General features: G+C 39.8%; 1 protein-coding gene across 7 annotated transcripts in view; it reads left to right on the top strand.

The window, feature by feature from the left end:
- CSMD3 (CUB and Sushi multiple domains 3) overlaps positions 1-15,265 on the top strand; it is a 2,085,767-nt gene that overhangs the window by 414,859 nt on the left and 1,655,643 nt on the right. The gene's annotated exons all lie outside the window — the stretch shown is intronic.

The raw sequence follows: 15,265 nt of genomic DNA, 5'->3' as shown, positions 1-15,265 counted from the left end.
CTTTATAAGCATATTTTACTTTTCATACCATTATTTAAGCATTAGCATTTTAATTATTGCATATGATTTTGTTGAGCATGATTGGAAAATCCTGCTTGAGATTTTTCTTATATCAATATAAGAAAAAAATAAGTTAGATACATTATACAAATCTCAGAGCTACTGTGATTCTGCTGATTTTTTCCTTTTTGCTCTGCATCACTCCTTTGCAAATATATTCACATTTACTTCTTCAGGAGGGCAAATTGTGAAATCTCTGCTTTGCAGTCCAACTAGACATTTCTGTAGAGTCTTCTCTAGGGGTGTGAACTTTTGTCTCTCCTTTACAGATGCTGCCAATCATAGCTTTCAGCAGTTAAGTCTGATAGACTGCTAGATCAGCTACTGAGCTGTGATTGGCAGCATTTGAAAGGGTGAGATGGATGCATACATGCCCATAGAAAACTCTGAAGAAATGCCCAGTTGAACAACAAGCTGTGATTTCACATACTGTGCTCCAGAAGAAACAAATATGAATATCTCTGTAGTGGAGCAATGCAGAGGAAAATTAAAAAGAATGGTGGAATCAGGGGAACGGAAAGATTTTACAATGTATTTATCTCAATGTTATTAAGCAAGTACTGTAATAGGTCCACTTTTAAAGAAAGAACATTTTAAATGAAAACCCTAATCTCTGTGGACTTTGACATTTCAGTAATAGTTTAAAAATTATATGCTGATATTTTGTATAGTATTTAGATCTTGTTTTATTATTCACAAATGTGAATCCCATCAACAGTCAATGGGATTGAGTTAAATAAAAAAGTCTTGGCCTTTCTAATGGGCGAGCTAAAGAGTCAATTGGATATTATTTGTAAATTGAACTTCATGATAGGATGATGACTTAATATAGTCATTAATTTGCCTTTCAACCAACAAAAATGAATTTATCTACTTCTATCATCGTAACTTACATAATGTAGTTAGTAAGCAGTCTAGAATATACCCTCATCAACATAGTAATTTCAAGTAAAATGTTATGATTCAGCTAAGTAAAAAATTGGTCTTAATAGTAATATTCTCCTTTTATGATTAAATTGAGTATTGAAATTCATTAACAACATACTAAAGAATTTCAATATCTTTTTATGCCTTTCTTGAATCAGCACACATTTGAATAAAAAAGTGAATATGAAAACTGATGTCTTAGATGTTTAGAATTGTGGTCTGTGTGGTCAGATGTAGATTTTGGAAGGCTAGTTTCATACAGCATTTTGTTGGGGTATCCTTGACATTTTTTGGGGTAGGTCAGATTTTTTTTATAGTAAAACGTCATATTTGTAGGTGTGCCAAAATGGCTCCATTGGAGAAAAAGAAAGAAGAAAGCAAATCTTTCTACAGTGTATTCAATGGAAAACTAAACCTGGCATGACTCTTCAACTGTGACAATGAAAAGATGAAATGCCAGGTTTTTTAAAGTGAATGTTTAATTAGAAAATGACTTTTTGATAAAATCAAGTTTTTATGCTAAAATAAGTTTTGCAAATGTTTAATAAATCTTTTTTATATTTTTTTCATATTGCATTCAGTAGAAAAAACTCCCCCTCAGAAATCAGAAATTTGCAGTTTTAACAATGATCACAAAGACTAATACTGGGCTCTCACTTTCTGTTCTTTCCAAAAGTCACAACAATATATGGATTCATCCCACAATTACTTAAAATAACTAAATTAATTTGGAACTTACAATAAGGGCTCACTCACATGAACATATACATTGGATGAATGCTATTTGATTTTTTATCGGATAGCACTCGGACCAATGTTATTCAGTGGGACAGTGCTAATGCCCAATTTTTTCACTGACAGAATTCTGTCAGTGAAGAAAATGGCAGCATGCTGTGGTTTCATTTTAAAATCAGATTTCACACACCCATTGAAGTGTATGGGTGCATGGAAAACATCGGACTATACTCGGATGACATTGAAGTCCAATCCGATTTCCGCTGACTCACAGAATGAAGAAGATGGAGAATTTTTTTTTCCATCTCCGCCTCACAGTTTGCTCCGAACCTCCCATTGGAGACAATCATATCACACCACATTGAGACTTGGATCAAACTCTGTTTAGAGTTTGATCTGAGTTCCATTAGCATAATCAACCTGATTCTCTCGGATGAGAGAACCTACAGTCGTGTGAGAGAGCCATATGTGTGCAGGGGAAAGAGATGCCATCTTTGGCTATTTTTCTTCAGGGTGATAATGCTACTAAGAAAGTGTACACTGGCCTATAGTATATTACAAACTGCAGTCAAACACACCATAAGGGCAACCCCTAATGTGTCAGAATAGAATGGCTTCATTGAAAGAGGAAGACTGGATTTTGCTAAACAATTTCTAGTTCAAATCTTCTAAGTGCCTGCCGACTCCAGCTTAAAAATATCTCCCAGATCCCCACATTCCTCAACCATGAATCTGCAAAAACACTAGAGCACGCCCTCATCATCTCCCGCCTCAACTACTGCAACCTCCTGCTTTGTGGCCTCCCTTCCAACACTCTCGCACCCCTCTAATCTATCCTAAACTTTGCTGTCTGACTAATCCACCTGTCCCCACGCTATTCCCTGGCCTCTCCTCTCTATCAATCTCTTCACTGGCTTCCCATTACCCAGAGACTCCAGTTCAAAACCCTAACCATTTCATACAAAGCCATTCACAATCTGTCTCCTCTATATATCTCTGACCTAGTCTCCAGGTACATACCCGCATGCAACCTCCCATGCTCACAAAATCTACTTCTCTACTCTACTTTTTCCCGTGCATCACCGCTACTCTGGAACGCTCTACCCCAACATATCAGACTCTCTCCTGCTATGGAAACCTTCAAAATGAACCTGAAGACCCATCTCTTCCGACAAGCGTACAACCTGCAGTAACCAACGCTCCACCATACCGATGCACGTCCAGCCCTACTCTCACCTACTGTATCCTCTCCCTTCCCTATAATAATAATAAATAATAATAATAATAAGTGATTGGTGAAAGGTTCAACCAGGTCCATGTCTCTTGAAGGATTGGAGTTGTCTACTTCAGATTCGTATTTTAAAATTAAGGGTACATTGGACTGTTATGTTATGCCATGAGTAAGGACTACTCTGATCGAAACCTATAGACGAATGCCACCCCACCTCAAGCCATATCTGTCTTTTTAAATATGTGTTTTTACTAAATTAAATAAAGAAAAAAATTTAAGGAAGATGTTCTAGAAAGCACTGAATTTGATATAGATCTCCATTGTTTCCTGCTGACCGGCTGGCCCCTCTACAGTCTTGGAATGTGTATAAGTAAATGAACATTGTTAACTCTTGGAATGTTGAAATGACTTTCTTTCTTGTATTTTATTGCAAATGGACATAGACAGCTATAGACTGGTTCTGACTCATTGACTTTGTAGTGGGGTGTTTTCTACGTGTACTCTGATCTAGGCCAAGTTCATTGTAAATCGACATGGAGTAGATGAGCTATGACATCGCCTTTTGGATCTTACTGTATATAGAAATGTTACCTGCCAGTCCTGGCTGCGATGATAATGACTACTGAAATAGTGATCTGTGCAGAAAAGGATATATGAGCCTAGTATTACTTTTAGTAGCTAGTGTGATTTTTTTGTTTATTTGGGTTTTTTTTATTGTTTTTTTTTAAATATATATTGATAAGGAAAATTGAAAAAAAAATTAACAAAAAAAATAGTAATTTTCTGATGATATATTGGTCCTTTCCATTTAGGGTCTAATTTAAATCCCATTAGGGGTAATCAAGAGTATTTGCAAATTTGTTTAATTTTACAAAATAGAGATTGCTTCCTCTTTTTCTCATTTAATTGCATAATCTGTTATTGGACCCCCAAACAACTATTTATAATACTTGTCTTTTCTTTTGTAGTAGAGGGATCTTTAGGTTCCAAAAAGGATAAGGGTCCAGTTAAGTTTGAGATCTCTGCATCTCTACAACATATTCCACCACCAATGCTCCTAAATTCAATCTGCTTATTATTACTAATTAGTCTGCCAACCATCTATAATGAATAGTTAGAAAAAAATATGTTTTTCTTTCTTCCATATGTGGTTGGTGCCCAGCAAAAAAATAAATAAATACAGTTGGTTACTAAGGTTAGCAGTCCTGATTATTATATAGGCAATATCTAAATACATATAGTAGAGCTATAAACCATAATAAAAAGCATAGAAGATTCAAGCTGATTCAAATGAGCTCTGTATCCTTAAAGTAAAAGAATTCATCATACCCTACTTATTGCAAAACTTCAAAATATATGACTCTGCAGCCATTGCCTGTGACACGAAGCATTCTTCCGAGACTACTCATAATTAGAAAGACACATATTTGCCCTGATTTTACACCTTGCTGGTATGTGTTAATGACAAAGTTTAGTCTTCTTGCTCCAGGCACTTCTCAGATGGCTAAAAATCAACAGACGTAAGAAAATAAAACTATTCTTAATTTGCTATCCTAATTTCAAGCACAGCCAGCAAATAAGCTGCAAATGTCACTGGTGCCAAAAAGTAATCATGTACTTTCTAAAAGCAGGAAATATAAATTATGCCATTTATTTCATCAATGCCTTCGAACTGCTGCCCAAGATTTCCTATTCCCTGTCCAGCTGTTACACTGTTTATCAAGACTAAGGATGTTTTCTTATAATTAGAGTTAGCTGGATTAATAAGTTTATTTTTTCTAAAAAATATTATGATTAGTAGTATTCTTATCATTAGACTGTGCAAAGCATTTGATATATTTATAAAGGATGAGAAGAGCCGCAGTTAAAGGAGCAAACTAGACAAATAACCAGGGCCCCCATCCCCTCAGATCTCACTGATTCACAGGTATTCCTCCTCTGCAATATCTGATACATGAGCCCTTCATCAATCAGCTTCATAAAGTCTCCCCGTCCTCATCCACAGACACCCACAACTCACAAATCCATCTTTCTGTAACTCATAAGCTACCCCTCAGATCTCTGTCTACACAGTGCATTAAAGGGAACCTGTCACATCAGATAATACAATTAACATGCAAATATAGGGTTAATATGCAGGTTAATAGCATTAGAAAGGTGCCAGGCTGCTGTACTGAAAATATGGCATATGAGAAAAAATTAACTTTATTCCTCTCAGGAGTCACTGGCTTTCAGTTATGCAGGCATGCCGATGCTGCTACTGTCATCACTCACAACACTGTCAGTGACAGCTGTAAGCATGCCCCAACACTCTGACTCGCAGCCTTTTCTGCACTGATGCACTGTAGAGAAGTCTGCCAGTCAATTTTCAAGGTATGCTCACAGCCACCACTCAGTGCTTTGAGAGATGACTGCAAACACCTATATGACTGAAAGCCGGTGACTCCCAGGAGGAATAAAGTTATTTTTCCCCCAGGTGCTGCATTTTTAGGAAGGCAGCTGGGCACCTTTCTAATGCTATTAACCTGCAGATTACCCTTACATCTGCAGATTAATAGCATTAGCCAACATAGCAGGTTGTGTCCAACTGCTGGGCCCTGGTTTCAGTGAGAGCTAGAAGGTTAAGGGAATTGGAAATAAAGAAGTTGTGAATGTAGAGGAGTTTGTTGCACACTGACCATGAGTGCCAGAGAGCACAATTAAAAGAGACAGGAGAAGACATGCACTGAATGTTAGTAAATTTTTCAGAATTTTTATTTGCAGCAGGAAGAGAGGTACTTTACTAGTGAAAGGAGGGCCAGGATTAGGGGAGATGTCACTAGTGACTAAGAGAAGGACAATAAAGAGATAGCACTTATTTATATGATTTGTGTGAATGTTTTGTGTGCTGTATGGTAGTAGTAGATTGTTTGGAGTTTTCTTGGAAAAGTGAGTAGAGCCTGAGTGCTGAACATGAGTGTGGGGAATGAAAGAAGTACTAATGTGGAGACAGTGCGCTGAATGTGTAGAAGAGTGGTAGATGTGAAAGAAAGGAACAGCTAGGACATAGATGAGTCAAAGAGAAATGGAAAATAAATAATGCAATATAACTGAACAAGAAGCATGTTTGCTGGAATACCTGTCTTCTGCCCTATAAGCCCTAGGATAGCCAATGCCTCTGCTTGCACTGTGCAATTCACAAGCTACACTGTTACTTGTAATTTATAATCAGTGTTGCATTATGTATTTATTTACTTCTAGGCTTTGCTTGGACTGGTAGTATCTCTGTGTTCCACTGTCTGTTTATTCAAAGGGATTTGTAATACTTCATTATTCTGTGGTATGTTATTCGTAATTTATTTATGCTGACACTTGAAGTACATAACTGTTTTTATGTTTCTAATTTTCTAGGTTATCCTGAACAATGTAGTATTTAAATGATTCACTGTAAGTTATTTTCTAGGCAATAGTGGGACTTGCCATACCTCACTGTTATATCTTTTAAATACTTTTTCTCAAGTTTACTATAAAAAAAAACTCACTTCCAGCCATTTCCTGACTCCTGCGGATCTTCTTCTGGTTACTGACTTTAAAACTTACTTAGTGGAGGTGGATGGTGAGGGACACTTAGCAGATGTACCCACCCCTTTAACTTATTCTATGCAAATTTCAAATTTCAGGCATTAGCACAGTCGAAAGAAAATCTAGCAGCAATGTAAGCTAAAGCTATAAAGGAGATAAGTGATGGGGTGCAATATCTGAATACCTCTCTCACTAACATCATATGTGGCTTTCTAAACATTTGCTTTGCACGTTTTTGACAATTAATGAATCGTGTGGGACAAAAATAACATTTTTACCAGGAAATTTACCACTACTGCCAGGTAGAGATGAGCAGATATATCTGAGTGTAATTGAATTCTACTTGAATATTATAAAAATCCACATTCACCAAAATGCAGAATTTTTTTGTAATTTGTTTCCCCGCACATTCAAAAAGAAGTCCACTGGCTACCATTTTACTAAACCGTGAAGCACAATCAAAAGGTTAAAAAATAAAATTACTACTACTTATACTCACCTACTTCTCAACTCTCTGGCCCCTCTGCTCTTCACTGTCCCCTATCTGGTTCAGCGCATGCATGCATAATGTCATTGAGCACAGCATGATGTCATTAACTTATGGGCTTAGAACTATCCAAGTCCTCATCACAGCTGGAAGTCCCACCCTATCATGAAGAAGACTGAGAATTCAGTACTCGTGATGGTGATCAGAAGACACATCAAGGACTGGACAGTTGATGATGAGGAGTGGAGGGGTGAGGTGATGAGAGAAGTGAGCAATTAGATGAGTATACAATTTTTTATATTTTACATCTTACTTTTATTATACCCTGGGGTTTGAAGAAACTCCACAGCCTAATAAGGAAATTTTTCTTAGAGAATAGTATTTCTGCTACTCCAATTTCCTAGGTAAATTAGGAAAATCTGTGTGAACAGGTGAATTCAATTTTTTTCTGATCTGCTCATCTTTATGGCCAGGGACACAATATTTATCCATCTGGCACTATTTAGTGCACTCATTTTTGAGGGCACTATCTATATCGTAGGGCAATGCACTGTCTAAGTGAGGGTTGAAGAAGGATGGAAGTTTGTAGAGTTTGGAAAAAATAGACAGGGTACTGGAAATCGAAGAGCTAAATATGTTTAGGAAGTAAACTCTGCTGAGACAAGTTGCAGCTGGAAAAAGTCTTTATGACAGTCTGAGCATGATGGTCAAGATGGAAAGAGTGAATGATAGCAATCATAGAAAAAAAACATGGAAAGTTCATATCCGCTCTGCCAGCTTGTGTAGATGCGTCGGACACCAAAAGTATTATAAAATAACGGTTTATTTTACTTTCCTACACTTTTCAAAGTGTAACCCATTTCTTCTTCAGGAAATAAAAAAGCATATCAATATATAGATGTGATTTTTTATTTCCTGAAGTAGAAGTGCCCACAGTGGATTTTTAAACAGTAACTTACTATTTTTTGAAGTATGCTTACAATTTCTTTATTATTGATAATATTTATCTTTGGTAATTTATTACTCTATGGAAATAATTTTTGGTCATTTTAAAGAGGCAGTATTTAAAGATTAAATACAATCTGTGAATGTGTACAAATATATACACAAATTGTATTTTTTTTTTGCATTTGCTTGGAAGGGGACATTTACCTTAAAACTTGTGTGCTCCTTGTAGCACCCCTGGAAGCTTCAGAGATCAGCTCAGCACTTCGTCTTCTGAATTTACTGATTGTTACTGTTCTTCTGGTACAATAATTGGGCATATGGGGCTCCTTTTAAAATTTGACTGGGACATTTGTCAAGCTTTCCAGATAACTCATGCAGTTTTATTTGTAAGTGTAAAATTGAATTAAAGTGAATTCTCATGGTTGTTAATGGTTAAAATGGCAAATATCTTGTAAAATTTTAAAACGAAGCAACTTTGCACTGTACTTATTATTAAAAATCCTCTCTATTTAAAATTATATTGTTTTCTGTTTTTTGCTTACTAATGCTTAGGAAATCGGCCACCACTGTAATATTGCTGCAGTTGCCAGACATCCAGAGTGCCTCCAAGAACTTTTCTATAGAACTTTTAAGTGCTGCTCTGAACCTAGCCGGAGCAGTGAATTGCACTGTCAGCTCCCAATCTGGCCAGTTTCAGTGCTTTTGTTGCACAAACCCATCAAATATGTCTGGAAACTGTCCAGATTCTCATGCAATGTAACTTTTTCGCAACTCTTTTTTTAAGTGGATGGTTCTTTCTCTCCTGTACCCTACCAACACTATCGGTACTTATTTTTCTCTCTCCACTTCCAATAAAATTAGATCACACTCTGATCAAATGCTGATCAGAGTGTGATTAGCATAATTTTACTGCTTTTCTTGGATGGAGAGAAAATGGTCATGTGACCCTAACCTGATCCTTCTAGAAATCTTTGTTGTTAGAGATGGATTATGCTTAAGAACAGGCAGTGGACAACAAGTTAAGAGAACTGCAGAGGCAAAAGCCACCTCGCTTGCTGCATCGGAGAACGCACAATTTAGACCAGTTGCATGACTATATTGCTGATATGAGCAGTCAAGATGGAAGCCTGGGGTGCGGTGTGCCCCTGCCAAAGATAAAAATAATCCCTGATGTGCTTAATAGAGATGAGCGGTGTTCGACTAGAACTGTTCGCCAATCTCAAATTCGAGCTGTTTTGGGCGGTGTTCGAGTTGTTCGACGAACCCGAACGATTTGCAAAAAATTCGGCTGTTCGAGGTTATGTTCGATAACTGTTCGTGCACCAAAAGCGTGTCCTGCATGTCTGGCGCTATTTAGAGCACCAATCATGCAGGGATTGTCTGCCACTCACTGTAATGCCACAGTCATGGTGGTTGTGGCATTACAGTGATTGCCCAAATCGATGGGAACAGTGCCAACAGTGAAACATGAAAAGCCGGCAATTCATCAGCGGCATGCACCGGTACCCGACAATTTAGAACCGAAAGAATAGAGCTTCACACATAGATTAGATAGATAGAAACATGTCAGTCACACATATAAGAAGCACAGTGACAGTGTTGCTTACTGTACTTGTCATTTAGTGTAAAGGATTTATCAAAAAAAATAATAGTGTTTTCATGCACCGTCTCTTTAAAAAGCCGGCCGGCAATTCAGCAGCGGTACCCGACAATTTATAACAGACAGAATAGAGCTTCACACATAGATTAGATAGATAGAAACATGTCAGTCACATATATATGAAGTACAGTGACAGTGTTGATTACTGTACTTGTCATTTAGTGTAAAGGATTTATTAAAAAAAATAATAGTGTTTTCATGCACCGTCTCTTTAAAAAAGCCAGCCGGCAATTCAGCATCTGTACCCAACAATTTAGAATAGAAGGAATAGAGAATCACACATAGATTAGGTAGATAGAAACATGTCAGTCACATATATATGAAGTACAGTGACAGTGTTGCTTACTGTACTTGTCATTTAGTATAAAGGATTTATTAAAAAAAATAATAGTGTTTTCATGCACTGTCTCTTTAAAAAAGCCGGCCGGCAATTCAGCATCTGTACCCGACAATTTTGAATAGAAGGAATAGAGAATCACACATAGATTAGATAGATAGAAACAGGTCAGTCACATATATATGAAGTACAGTGACAGTGTTGCTTACTGTACTTGTCATTTAGTGTAAAGGATTTATTTAAAAAAATAATAGTGTTTTCATGCACCGTCTCTTTAAAAAAGCCGGCCGGCAATTCAGCATCTGTACCCGACAATTTAGAATAGAAGGAATAGAGAATCACACATAGATTAGATAGATAGAAACATGTCAGTCACATATATATGAAGTACAGTGATAGTGTTGATTACTGTACTTGTCATTTAGTGTTAAAATAAAGGATTTCTTTAAAAAAAAATTGGCGTGGGGTTCCCCATAATTTTAGGCTCTAGCGGAGGTTAACCAGATGGCTGGGGCAGATGTTTGAAGCCTGGGAAGGGGGTAATACCCACGGAGCTTCCCAGGCTACTAATATCAGCCCCCAGCGGAATACCTAGCCTTTACTAGCTATTAAAATGGGGGACCCCCCAAAAAAATGACGTGGGGTCCCCCCTATTTTAATAGCTAGCAAAGGCTAGGCAGACAGCTGGGGGCTGATATTAATAGCCCAGGAAGGGTTCCATGAATATTGGCCCCCTCCCAGGCTAGAAACACCAGCCGTCAGCCGCCCCAGAAATGGCGCATCCTTAGGATGCGCCAATTCTGGCACTTAGCCTCGCTCATCCCACTGCCCTGTAGCGGTGGCAGTGGGGTAATAGGGTTGGGGTTGATGTCAGCTTATAATGCCAGCTGACATCAAGCCCAGGTTAGTAATGGAGAGGCGTCTATAAGACACCCCCATTACTAACCCCATAGTCAAAGTTAAAAGAAAACGCAAACACCCAGAATAAAGTCCTTTAATTGAAATAAAGACACATTCCTTTATTGTTCTAAATTAAACCATACTTACCGTCACGCCCATTCCAGCTGAAGCCAACGATCTCCTGCAATAAAAGAAAAATAATAAAGCAACCTCATCCTTACCTTTCCATGGTTCCCACGACAGCTTCAGCTCTGCTACATTCACATGACAGGCTGGACCGCAGCAGAACGCTGACATCCAGCCTGTCATCTCGCAGACACTGAGAAGCGCAGGCATTCTTGCGCTCTGCAGTGTCTGGCTGTGACGGCATCCAGATGAGCCGAGGTCATGTTAAATGAACTCGGAGCACCTCATGCACGTCACTGACAGCGTGGGAGAATTCGCCTGCACTCAGCACTTCAGCGTGAGAATTCTCCCACTCTGTCAGTGACGTACATGAGGTCAGCTGAGTTCATTGGACATGAATGAGCTCACCTCATGCACGTCACTGACAGCGTGGGAAAATTCTCCTGCACTCAGCGCTTCAGCGTGAGAATTTTCCCACGCTGTCAGTGACGTGCATGAGGTGAGCTCATTCATGTCCAATGAACTCAGCTGACCTCATGTACGTCACTGACAGCGTGGGAGAATTTTCATGCTGAAGTGCTGAGTGCAGGAGAATTCTCCCACGCTGTCAGTGACGTGCATGAGGTGCGCGGAGTTCATTGGACATGAACTTGTCTCATCTTTAAGCCGTCACAGCGAGACACTGAGGAGCGCAAGCATGCCTGTGCTTCTCAGTGTCCGCGGGATGACAGGCTGGATGGCAGCTTTCTGCTGCGGTCCAGCCTGTCATCTCGATGTAGCAGAGCTGAAGCTGTCGTGGGAACCATGGAAAGGTAAGGATGAGGTTGCTTAATTATTTTACTTTTATTGCAGAAGACATTGGCTTCAGCTGGAATGGGCGTGACGGTAAGTATGGTTTAATTTAGAACAATAAAGAATTGTGTGTTTATTTCAATTAAAGGACTTTATTCTGGGTGTTGTGTTTTTTTAAATACTTTACTAGAAATTCATGGTGGTCATGTCTAATACTGGTGTGACCCCATGAATTTCGGGCTTAGGGCCAGCTGATAATGCCAAGCTGGCCTTAACCCCTTTTTTACCCAGTGAGCCACCGCACCAGGGCCCTGGATGAGTTGGGTACAGCGCCAGAAGATGGCGCTTCTATGAACGCGCCATTTTCTGGGGCGGCTGCGGACTGCAATTTGCAGCGGGTGGGGCCCAGAAAGCTTGGGCCTCCCTGCGCTGCGGATTCCAGCTCCCAGCTGCCTAGTTGTACCTGGCTGGGCACAAAAATAGGGCGAAGCCCCACGCATTTTTTTTTTAAATTATTTCATGAAATTCATGGAATAATTAAGAAAAAAAGGGCTTCCCTATATTGTTGTGTCCAACCAGGTACAAATAGGCAGCTGGTGGTTGGGGGCAGCCCGTCCCTGCCTGCTGTACCTGGCTGGACACAAATATAGGGCCAAGCCCCACGTCAATTTTTTTTTAATTATTTCATGAAATAATTTTTTTAAAAAAGGGCTTCCCTATATTGTCGTGTCTGGCCAGGTACAAATAGGCAGCTGGTGGTTGGGGGCAGCCCGTTCCTGCCTGCTGTACCTGACTGGACACAAATATAGGGCGAAGCCCCACGTCAATTTTTTTTAAATTATTTCAGGAAATTCATGAAATAATGAAAAAAAAATTGATGTGGGGCTTCGCCCTATATTTGTGTCCAGTCAGGTACAGCAGGCAGGAACGGGCTGCTCCCAACCACCAGCTGCCTATTTGTACCTAGCCGGACACAACAATATAGGGAAGCCCTTTTTTTCTTAATTATTCCATGAATTTCATGAATTTAAAAAAAAAATGCGTGGGGCTTCGCCCTATTTTTGTGTCCAGCCAGGTACAACTAGGCAGCTGGGGGCTGGAATCTGCAGCGCAGGGAGGCCCAAGCTTTCTGGGCCCCACCCGCTGCAAATTGCAGTCCGCAGCCGCCCCGGAAAATGGCGCGTTCATAGAAGCGCCATCTTCTGGCGCTGTACCCAACTCATGCAGGGCCCTGGTGCGGTGGCTCACTGGGTAATAAAGGGGTTAAGGCCAGCTTGGCATTATCAGCTGGCCCTAAGCCCGAAATTCATGGGGTCACGCCAATATTAGACATGACCACCATGAATTTCTAGTAAAGTATTTAAAAAAAACACAACACCCAGAAAAAAGTCCTTTAATTGAAATAAACACACAATTCTTTATTGTTCTAAATTAAACCATACTTACCATCACGCCCATTCCAGCTGAAGCCAATGATCTCCTGCAATAAAAGTAAAATAATAAAGCAACATCATCCTTACCTTTCCATGGCTCCCACGACAGCTTCAGCTCTGCTACATCGAGATGACAGGCTGGACCGCAGCAGAACGCTACCATCCAGCCTGTCATCCCGCAGACACTGAGAAGCGCAGGCAAGCTTGCGCTACTCAGTGTCTGGCTGTGATGGCATCCAGATGAGCCGAGGTCATGTCCAATGAACTCGGCGCAACTCATGCACGTCACTGACACCGTGGGAAAATTCTCACGCTGAAGCGCTGAGTGCAGGAGAATTTTCCCATGCTGTCAGTGACGTACATGAGGTGAGCCGAGTTCATTGTCGGCTCATCTGGATGCCGTCACAGTCAGACATTGAGGAGCGCAAGCATGCCTGCGCTTCTCAGTGTCTGCGGGATGACAGGCTGGATGGCAGCATTCTGCAGGTCCAGCCTGTCATCTCGATGTAGCAGAGCTGAAGCTGTCCTGGGAACCATGGAAAGGTAAGGATGAGGTTGCTTTATTATTTTTCTTTTATTGCAGGAGATCGTTGGCTTCAGCTGGAATGGGCGTGATGGTAAGTATGGTTTAATTTAGAACAATAAAGAATTGTGTCTTTATTTCAATTAAAGGACTTTATTCTGGGTGTTGTGTTTTTTTTTTAACTTTGACTATGGGGTTAGTAATGGGGGTGTCTTATAGACGCCTCTCCATTACTAACCTGGGCTTGATGTCAGCTGGCATTATAAGCTGACATCAACCCCAACCCTATTACCCCCTGCCACCGCACCAGGGCAGCGTGGAAGAGCGAGGCTAAGTGCCAGAATTCGCGCATCCTATGGATGCGCCATTTCTGGGGCGGCTGACGGCTGGTGTTTCTAGCCTGGGAGGGGGCCAATATTCATGGCTCCCTTCCTGGGCTATTAATATCAGCCCCCAGCTGTCTGCCTAGACTTTGCTAGCTATTAAATTAGGGGGGACCCCACGTCATTTTTTTGGGGGGGGTCCTCCATTTTAATAGCTAGTAAAGGCTAGGTATTCAGCTGGGGGCTGATATTAGTAGCCTGGGAAGCTCCGTGGGTATTACCCCCTTCCCAGGCTTCAAACATCTGCCCCAGCTGTCTGCTTAACCTCCGCTAGAGACTAAAATTACGGGGAACCCCACGCCAATTTTTTTTAATAATAAATCCTTTATTTTAATACTAAATGACAAGTACAGTAACCAACACTATCACTGTACTTATTATATATGTGACTGACATGTTTCTATCTATCTAATCTATGTGTGAAGCTCTATTCTGTGTGTTATAAATTGTCGGGTACAGATGCTGAATTGCCGGCCGGCTTTTTTAAAGAGACGGTGCATGAAAACACTATTATTTTTTTTGATAAATCCTTTACACTAAATGACAAGTACAGTAAACAACACTGTCACTGTACTTCTTATATATGTGGCTGACATGTTTCTATCTATCTAATCTATGTGTGATTCTCTATTCCTTCTATTCTAAATTGTCGGGTACAGATGCTGAATTGCCGGCCGGCTTTTTTAAAGAGACGGTGCATGAAAACACTATTATTTTTTTTGATAAATCCTTTACACTAAATGACAAGTACAGTAAACAACACTGTCACTGTACTTCTTATATATGTGGCTGACATGTTTCTATCTATCTAATCTATGTGTGATTCTCTATTCCTTCTATTCTAAATTGTCGGGTACAGATGCTGAATTGCCGGCCGGCTTTTTTAAAGAGACGGTGCATGAAAACACTATTATTTTTTTGAATAAATCCTTTGCAGTAAATGACAAGTACAGTAAGCAACACTGTCACAGTACTTCATATATATGTGACTGACATGTTTCTATCTATCTAATCTATGTGTGAAGCTCTATTCTGTCTGTTATAAATTGTCGGGTACCGCTGCTGAATTGCCGGCCGGCTTTTTAAAAGAGATGGTGCACGAAAACACTATTATATTTTTTAATAAATCCTTTACACTAAATGACAAGTACAGTAATCAACA

The sequence above is a fragment of the Phyllobates terribilis genome, unplaced genomic scaffold (genome assembly GCF_046119375.1).
Source record: "Phyllobates terribilis strain yellow unplaced genomic scaffold, ASM4611937v1 Scaffold_4__5_contigs__length_816908805, whole genome shotgun sequence".
Taxonomy (NCBI): domain Eukaryota; kingdom Metazoa; phylum Chordata; class Amphibia; order Anura; family Dendrobatidae; genus Phyllobates; species Phyllobates terribilis.
Note: the sequence above shows the minus strand (reverse complement) of the source record. Positions and strands in the feature narration are given on the sequence as shown.